The sequence below is a fragment of the Homarus americanus genome, unplaced genomic scaffold, assembly GCF_018991925.1.
Source record: "Homarus americanus isolate GMGI-L3 unplaced genomic scaffold, GMGI_Hamer_2.0 scaffold74, whole genome shotgun sequence".
NCBI classification, from domain to species: domain Eukaryota; kingdom Metazoa; phylum Arthropoda; class Malacostraca; order Decapoda; family Nephropidae; genus Homarus; species Homarus americanus.
The window spans coordinates 2,441,313-2,451,312 of record NW_024716951.1 but is presented as its reverse complement, the minus strand read 5'-3'; the positions used below and the strand labels follow the sequence as shown (position 1 = coordinate 2,451,312).

Genomic DNA, 10,000 nt, shown 5'->3' with positions numbered 1-10,000 from the left:
ATAGCGAATCTAATCCTTTATAAAGAATTAAATCCTTTTTAAAAACAATAGATATTAACAATATCAAAACCAAAGCCCTATGAAATCACCGAATATCCAATATAATAATTCAAACATTTTACAGACGACAATTCCTTACAAAAGCTTCATCAGATCTTGTATAAAGACTCTCCACCATTCAGTCGACCCCAGAACACTCATAAAGGCATTTCGATCCCCTATTAAGACATCAAATCCCTTCTGACACCCAGACTATCACCACCTCCGCCACGTCGCCTCCAAACAAAAGAGATTCGATCCTATTCCCGGCTATTGTGAGGGTGTGAATGCTGCCCACATACCCACCGTCAACCACACAGTATTGGTAGTGAATGAAGGTAGTCACCCTTCAATGATTGACGATTTATTTCCATGAATGAAAAATGTATTTACCTTAGCGATGAATTTTTTCCTCTTGATGATTTATTGTTTCTGTAAATGAAGAATTATTTACAATTATTTCCTTGAATTAGTGGCTGTTATTTCCATGAATAAATAATAATGTCTGCGAATGAAAGATTATTTCTCTGAATATATTACATGTCTAAAAAAACGACAGACAGACAGGCAGACAGACAGGCAGACAGACAAGCAGGCAGACAGATAATAGCAGTAGAGTGATCAGGTCAGTGTCGGTCAGGTCAGGGGAGAACAAGTCATACCAACAGGTAACACTAAGGGCTAACTGGACCTGACCTGACCTGGTAGAGTGGTCATGCCAACAGGTAACACTAAGGGCTAATTGGACCTGACCTGACCTGGTAGAGTGGTCATGCCAACAGGTAACAGTAAAACCCACTTGTAATTACACTAATGACAGGTGAGCAAGAGGAGGTATTACAGGTGGATAGAAAACGCAATATGCAGATAATGTTGTGTGATATGTACCGCGAGAGGGAGGGGAGGAGAGAGTGAGGGAGAGAGGAAGCGATGGAGGAAGGAGAGAGTGAGGGAGAGAGGAAGAGAGGGAGGAAGGAGAGGGAGGTGGTCAATATCTGGGCCACACGTAATGTCAACCACCCGGCAGAGGGAAAGTGTGTGTGTGTGTGTGTGTGTGTGTGTGTGTGTGTTTGTCCGTGAGAATATTCAAAACACAATACGAATTTACACACACGCACACACACACTCACACACACACACGCACGCACAACAAAACAAACAAACTAAGGCTGAGAAAACAACTTGGGTCTAAATGAAGTAAAGTTTCACCTTTTATTATGTACCGCACGCAACACTGTCGGGGGGTGGAAGGAGGAGAGGGTTGAGACAGAGGAGAGAGAAGAGAGAAGAGAGAAGAGGGAGGTGCATGAGTAGGAGGAGGAGGGGGGGGGTGGGATGAGACAGGGGAAAGGGGAGATGAAGGGGTAGGAGGAGGAAGAGGAGAAGTGAGAAAGAAGAGGGGGAGGAGAAGGAGTGTGAGGAAGTGGGTGATAGGGGTGTTATGGAGGGAGGGGAGGGGGAGTAGAGGGGTGTAGAAGGGAGGACTAAAAGGGGGGAATCAAATAACAAAAGAAAAAAAAACGACCGACATTGATAACTTGATCAAACAAACTTTTTTCATCCACAAAGACAAATTACAAAAGTTTATAAAAGTATTAAGGGATTTTGTAAAGTGTATTGAAGGAATTTTTTATGGTTTGTTGTGTTATAATCATTGTATAAATTTAGCTGCTTGTAGTACTTCTGTTTTGTTAATGATAATAATAATAATAAAAATAATAATAACAAGAATAATAAAAGCACAGCGATAATAATAACAATAACTGCAATATATTGTTGAAGTTATAATATATCAAATATAATATTATACACAAGATACGCAAGTCTATATACCCAGGCAATATAATTTAAGTGTTCCTATAATATATAAACCAGAGTATATTTTATTTATTTATATCTCGGCTCTCTAGCTTAATTCAGTGAGGTAAAAAGGACATAGTTTTTTCTAGTAACTATTTTTGTTTTGGTGTTAATTAAACCAAGTCTGGCGTGAGTAACTAATCACACGGCTTAAACATAATGATCATATTGTGAAAACTGTGTGAATAGCAGAGTAACCCCCTCTCTCTCTCTCTCTCTCTCTCTCTCTCTCTCTCTCTCTCTCTCTCTCTCTCTCTTATCCGTTTTCTTTTTTCTCTCTCACTTCCCCCTTTCTTTAATTTTTTAGTGGTTGTATGGTTTTCTTTTTTCCATTTTTTCTCGTTTTCTTTATTACTTTCGTGAGCATCCATTTTCCTTCTGTTTTGGCGGGTTCCCACTTTCTCTCAAATTGATTTACACACACACACACACACACACACACACACACACACACACACACACACACACACACACACACAAAATAACTATAATCTCAGATATCCTAACCATTAAACACTATAATGCTTCACTGTTTGATCCCTTAATCTTGTAGCGCCAGTTAAAGATTACCGGGAAAATTACTTTCTACTTCATTAGCCAATTACCACACCAAAATGGCCTCTTTCCCCTCCGGTTTTTGTGAGGGGAGGAAGAGAATGTAAACAATGCGTCCGAACGTTGTGATTGGTCTTGACTTCGACTGCGATTGCGGTTTTGATGCTTCGATATATACAGTATATATATATATACACACAGCTATACGGACAGACACAGAGAAAAACAGACAGACAGACATAGAGAAACAGACAGACAGCCACCCAGACAGATATACAGAGAAACAGACAGACAGAAAGACAGCTTCCCACATAGATATAGAAACAGACAGCCGTTAACAGGACGAGAGAAGGAGTTGGAGGAAAACCAACAGAAAGCCATCAGGACTGTCCTACTGTTGACTCAAGTGCCCAAGTTATCACCAGATGGGAGGGGGAGACGGAAGGGGTGAGGAGGAGATGGGGGAGGGAAGGAGGAGATGGGGGAGGGAAGAAGGAGATAGGAAGGGTGAGAAGAAGATGGGAGAGGTGAGATGGATAAAATGGAAGGGGTAAATGATGGGAAGGGGGAAGGAGAAGATGAGAAGGGATGGTAAAAGATGAGAAAGCGAAGATAGGAGATGGAAAGGCGAACGTGGGATAGGATGGGACGGACGATTATATAAAATAACCAAAGCAAAGACCATAAGTGAATTTGCATATCATTAACTTAATTTACCCGGAACCTAATTAACCTAACCTAACCTAACGAATACGCCCACCCCTCCCCATCCCCGCTCTGCCCCTACCCCCCACCCTCCTCCATCCCCGCTCGCCCTACCCCTCCACCTCCCCAACCCCTCTCCTTACCCGCCCCCCCACCCTCCCCCAACCCGGCCTCACCCTCACACTGAACACAAACGAATATATGCCCTGATATATATCCTCAATTTTTATACCCTGTCTATATTTGTAGCGTAACAAGATTCCCGGAGAGCCAACGACACACACACACACACACACACACACACACGCGCGCGCTGGATGAGAGCTTTATGTGGACCCCCGCTGAAGAACGCTGATGGAAATCCTCGTTCAAGTCGGATTTGTCGATGCGGATTTCCCCGGATTTATTGCACAATGGTGGAGCAGCGAATGCCATTGGGATTTTTTGGTGAATGGTTATTGAAAGTCCTACTGACAGGGAGGGCGGGGTGGGGGTAAAGGAAGAAGTAGAGGTCATTGGAAGAAAAAAAATATCGTTATTATTATTTTGTTTATCCAGAGTCTATTGTTTATATCAATAGATTACTGTTAGTGTGTTTATACTCTCTCTCTCTCTCTCTCTCTCTCTCTCTCTCTCTCTCTCTCTCTCTCTTTCTCTCTCTCTGTCTAATCTCTGTTACTGTCTGTCCCTCCTCCCCTCACCCCACCCCTTCCCTCTCCTACACCCCACCTTCTTTCTCTCCTTCCCTAATAACCTCCCCACCCTCCCCACCTCCCCTTCCCCCCCACTCTCGCCCTCCTCCTCCTCCTCCTCCACCACAATCAATCACATCCTCCAATCACTTGAATACTACGCATCTCCTCCTTCAGCTCTTAAGGGCGAGGTTCGTATCTCAGAGGAAGAGGTCGTTATCAATGCAGAAAAAAGGACTTTATCTCTTACCGCTTTCTCTACCTGATCCTTGAGTCGAGATTTACATTATTATTGATTCTTGTTCGAGGAGGAGCTTTACCACTAGGTCCCCCTCAAGATCTTTTACCTCGAGGTTTGAGTTATTCTTCTAAAGCCTTTGATGTCTCTCTCTCTCTCTCTCTCTCTCTCTCTCTCTCTCTCTCTCTCTCTCTCATTATCATATTATCGACAATTATTCTTTACTTTCTCTTCATCATTACCAATATAGAAACAGAAGATATAGTATGATCAAGGTAAGGCAACAGGTATAATTTTCTGGATAATGATACACCTAAGAATAAATTCCACCTTTGACAGCTTGGTGGTCATGTTGTGTTGGCGACCAGCTGATGAAGTGGTGAGAGGAGGGAGGAAGGCACGGAGGAGGAGAGAGGTTGGTAGGTGGATGGGCGAGTGGGAAGGAAGGAAGAAAATGGGAAGAGAGAGAGGTGACCTGGATGTGGGCTGCCTGGGTCACTCGGTCCTCCTGGGTTCGGATTCACGTACCACTTAGGGTCGGGTTCGGGTAAAACAGTGAATCCCCCCGTGGGTTGAGTGCACTTTACTTACCTGCTCCAGCCAATAGAAACTTTGATAGAGAGATGGTTGTAGCGTAGTGGTGAGAGAGAGAGAGAGTAGTCTTAGATAAATATTTTTGATTTGTAAATAATTAAAAAAAATAATTAAAATTTTGTCTTCTTTATATTGTTCAGATGTGAACTCTCCTTAAAATAATTAATTGGTGTATTTTTTTCTTTCTCTTTTACAGGTAAGTAATTAAAGTGCAGCTACCTGTTGCTTCCTAATTACTTGCTGAACTCTAGGTAAGTTCATTATTGTAAGTTGACTACTTCAAGATGGAGGTAGTGACACACACACACACACACACACACACACACACATTTCCTGATTCTCACTTATTATTGGTCAGGGCAATTAAGACAAATGACCCCTAATTAAACTTTTGATGGTTGAATATTGAGAAGTTGTTGGCCCGTGTTACCAGAAGTTATTAGTGGTAGTTAGTAGTTGTTAGTGGTAGTTAGCAGGTGTTAGTGGTTGTTAGTGGTAGTTAGCAGGTGTTAGTGTTTGTTAGTGGGAGTTAGCAGGTGTTAGTGTTTGTTAGTGGTAGTTAGCAGGTGTTAGTGGTTGTTAGTGGTAGTTAGCAGGTGTTAGTGTTTGTTAGTGGGAGTTAGCAGGTGTTAGTGTTTGTTAGTGGGAGTTAGCAGGTGTTAGTGTTTGTTAGTGGGAGTTAGCAGGTGTTTGTTCGTGGTAGTTGGCTAGTATTGATGGTTGATAGTGATAGTTAGGTGATGTTAGTATTTGGTGTTTGCCTCAAGTATAAAAACACCAGCTACCGTTTTCTGTTGCCAGTTCCATATGAAAACATTTCCCATTTTTATGTCAGAAATATATGAAAACATCCGTCCCCCCCCCCTCTCTCTCTCTCTCTCTCTCTCTCTCTCTCTCTCTCTCTCTCTCTCTCTCTCTCTCTCTCTCTCTCTCTCTCTCTCTCTCTCCCTCCCCGAGTTGTTTGTCCCATATGACAACAGTTCCAGTTTTCAGTTGCCAGGCTTATAAAACATCTCCCCTACCTTCATTTTCTGTTGCATATAAAAATACTTCCCATTTTTGGTGTATTTCTTTGCCCCCGGTGTAGTGTGAATATTTCACGAGAGTGAGTGGGTGGCCGGGGTGAAGGTCACGCTTTACGAGCTGAGGGCCTCTCTTTACGAGTACGAGCTGAGGGCCTCTCTTTACGAGTACGAGCTGAGGGCCTCTCTTTACGAGTACGAGCTGAGGGCCTCTCTTTACGAGTACGAGCTGAGGGCCTCTCTTTACGAGTACGAGCTGAGGCTCTTTGCAGTACAGCTGGGGGCTCTCTTTACGAGTACAGGCTGGGGGCCTCTCTTTACGGAGAATGCAGGCTGAGGGCCTCTCTTTACGAGTACAGGCTGAGGCCTCTCTTAGCTGAGTGCAGGCTGGGAGCCTCTTTAGTGCAGGCTGAGGCCTCCTTAACGAGCTGAGGGCCTCTCTTCACAAGTACGAGCTGAGGGCCTCTCTTAACAAGTACGAGCTGAGGGCCTCTCTTAACAAGTACGAGCTGAGGGCCTCTCTTTAAGATTACGAGCTGAGGACTTCTCTTTCCGAGTACGAGCTAAGGGCCTTTCTTTACAAGTACGAGCTGAGGACTTCTCTTTACGAGAACGAACTGAGGGCTTCTCCTTACGAGTACGAGCTGTGGGCCTCAACTTTTGTCTACCGAAGAATTTTTACTTCAAAAATAAATCAAAGACTATAACAAAAAGTAATGTTAAAATAATAAAGACTTGAGTTACGTGAGACTGAGGGAGGGAGGGAGGATGAAGGGGTGTATAAGTGCCAGAAGCCTCCAGCTCTTCCAATAGCGGCCAGTCAAAGGGCTCTTCAAACCCTCTCTCGGAGCATCTTGCAGAGGTATCGGAAATACATTACATAACATCAAAGCCATTTTGGTGCATACTCAAAGCCAGTTAAACCCTCACATGTATCCACATGTACACCACATACATACAGGTGAAGATATATACAGTATATGTGTGTTTTATAGCCTATAGATGAGCAAAGTTATCTGAGACATTAAAACATTTGATCATCGTTCGTAATAAGATCACTTATGGTATCCGTCTAGTAATCACTAATCAGTTATAATACACACCTGGTAGTTCACACAACCATATATATCGAGATTAAAGACATTTGGAGGCTGCATTTACCTTCAAAACCATCTTCCAAAGACGAATGAGCATCGCAATATACAAGTAGACCATTGATTCTCCTTTGTTATTTTAAGAGTTTATGTTGTTGTATTGTATCCCATAAAGAAGATTTCATTGTGTATAGAGGCAATGAATCCCCTAGAATCCCTTATAGCGAGTTAGAATACTATATATATATATATATATATATATATATATATATATATATATATATATATATATATATATATATATATATATCTCTTATATATATATATATATATTATATATATATATATCTCATGTAGATCACAATGAAAACGTGGATAGATAAATCTTGATAAAATTACGGGAAAGGGAAACAACGGAGCACCTTAGCTTTCAATGTTTATTCAAGACAGCGAGTTGCACTCTGAAGATGTCTGAATAAGACAGCTTCCATTCTTTATATATTATTTTATCAAGACTATATATATATATATATATATATATATATATATATATATATATATATATATATATATATATATATATATATATATATATATATATATATAAAGCGGAAATGTAGGATTAAAAATGATGTATAGAGGTGTGAAATCCCTTACACCAACACACAAACCCAATCATAAGAGTTAAACCGTTCCCAAGCCTCCGTGATCACCTCGCTCTTGAACTCGTTATCGGAGAAACATCACAAACATATGAGCATCGTAATATCGGGATTCGAGTCTTTGTCCGTGGGAACCCCTTCACCTGGGAGAGTCGAGGTAGCCCCCGGTCGATCACCATGAATCTTGGTCATCTTTCTTCAAACAGCTTTCTCACTTAAAAATTAAATAAAAAATATATAAAATATCTTCCTGTGGCAGCCTAGAGGGTGAGGTGCCAGTTTATCTTTTTATTGTTTTATATTTGTTTGTTTTCTTTAAATTTCACTGTTTTTTAGTTTTATTAGTTTTTATTTTGTGTCAGTTTACCTTCTCTAACGCACGCACACACACACACACACACACACACACACACACACACACACCTATCATATATGTATTTTATATGAAGTCAATTGTTTTATTTTACTTAAGAGACAAATTTCGCGTTAGAAATACAGTTGTCTTTGATGGTGTGTGTGTGTGTGTGTGTGTGTGTGTGTGTGTGTGTGTGTGTGTGTGTGTGTGTGTGTCGTTTGATTGCAACAAGAAAATCCACATCACAATTTTCCCCACACACATATAAGCCATGGATAAATATCTATCTATCTATTTATTCACTGTGTTTTCGTAAGAGATCAGAGTTAGTACATAAAATCAATACACATGCATATATATACCTCTCTCTCTCTCTCTCTCTCTCTCTCTCTCTCTCTCTCTCTCTCTCTCTCTCTCTCTCTCTCTCTCTCTCTAATCGGCTCAAGGTTACATGTGTCGGTGAGCACTGAGACCTAAGCTTCGTGTACAATATGTGTAGTGTACAAGTTACATACTGGATAACGTATACTGTGTACAAGATTCACAGTATACATCATAATATAATGTGTACACCATATATACTGTACATGATATAGTGCACTTCATATAGAGTGTGCATAAAACAATGAACATCATATCCTGTGTACATGATATAATGAGCATCATATATAGTGTACAACAAAAGCAGTATAATACAGTAGTTACGTAATGTACAATGTAAAGTGTAATGTAGAGTATATGGTAAATGTACACGTTGCACTGCAGTACATCAGAGAAGCAGGAATAATGTTAGTATTGTATTAAGAAATATTATACACTGAGAAAATTTAGAGCTATTGTGTTGTAATTCTGATCTGTGGTGGTCGTAACGCCTTACTCACCAAGTTTTAGGCGATAGTTTGGAGGTTTTGCCGATTTTATGATGTTTGGCGATATTTTGAGGTTTACAGCAATTTTTATGAGGTTTTGGGCGATATTTTGAGGTTTGAGGCGATATTATGAAATTTTTGCCGATTTTATAAGATTTTGATCGATTTTATGTGGTTTTGGTTTTATTTTGAGGTTTGGGAGTCAATATTTTTGTTTTTTGGCGATATTCACGAGGTTTTTTGATATTTTTACTAGCTTACTAGCGATATATGCATCACCTATTACTTTCTGCATGTATATCCACCATTAACAGCAGCTGTATTTGATGTTCACTACCGCTACAGCGATACTGACAGAAGGTGTTGGAGTGTTGCGACCTTTCAGATTGTATAAAACACGTTTACATGATGACAGAAAAATGAGTGATTGTATTATGACGACACAATGGTATATGTCAACAGTGCAGAGAGAGACAGACAATGACACACAGAGACAGACAGAGAGAAAGATAAAAAGAGAAAAAGACTGGATCCCATCAGGGTACACGACTAGTGTGTGAGAGAGAGAGAGAGAGAGAGAGAGAGAGAGAGAGAGAGAGAGAGCACCAGACTTTACAGTTGAGGAAATGGAGGTGATCGATTACCCATCTCCTCGTCCTCTCGTGAACACAACTCTACACCCTACACTCTACACTCTACACCCTACACACTACACTCTACACCCTACACCCTACACTCTACACCCTATACTCTAAACACTATTCTCTACATACTACACCCTACACCCTACACACTACACCCGACACACTACACCCTACACACTACACCCGACACACTACACCCTACACACTACACACTACACCCTACACTCTACACCCTACACCCTAAACACTGTTTAGGGTGTAGGGTGTAGTGTTTAGTAAACACTACACCCACACTGCAAGTCACTACGTCTTTTATTTATTATAATTATAAACATTGTCATTATAGCTGACGAATTTTCCCGTAAGAGAAGAAGATAATTATTATGTGAGTTTATTTATCGAGCTGATAAGGTATAATGATGGTGATTAGGCTGTTGGGTAGTTATGGGGGATTAGTGTGTGTGTGTGTGTGTGTGTGTGTGTGTGTGTGTGTGTGTGTGTGTGTGTGTGTGTGTGTGTGTGTGTGGTGTGTGTGTGTGTGTGTGTGTGTGTGTGTGTGTGTGTGTGTGTGTGTGTGTGTGTGTGTGTGTGTTCTCCCCCTCCTCGCCTCAGCATCACCGTACAGTCCATCACCTGGGCAGGTGTGAGGTACACACACACACCACACACAC

The 10,000-nt window shown here is 41.0% G+C and overlaps 1 protein-coding gene across 4 annotated transcripts in view; it reads left to right on the top strand.

The window, feature by feature from the left end:
• The window catches only part of LOC121858610 (uncharacterized protein CG3556-like), a 90,325-nt gene that overhangs the window by 32,271 nt on the left and 48,054 nt on the right, over positions 1-10,000 (top strand). Inside the window, exon 2 of one of the 4 annotated variants that reach the window (XM_042355127.1) lies at positions 4,880-4,934. The exons of the other annotated variants lie outside the window; for them this stretch is intronic. The gene's annotated coding sequence lies outside the window, so the exon portion shown is untranslated. The remainder of the gene's footprint in view (positions 1-4,879; positions 4,935-10,000) is intronic. 4 annotated transcript variants of the gene reach the window in all.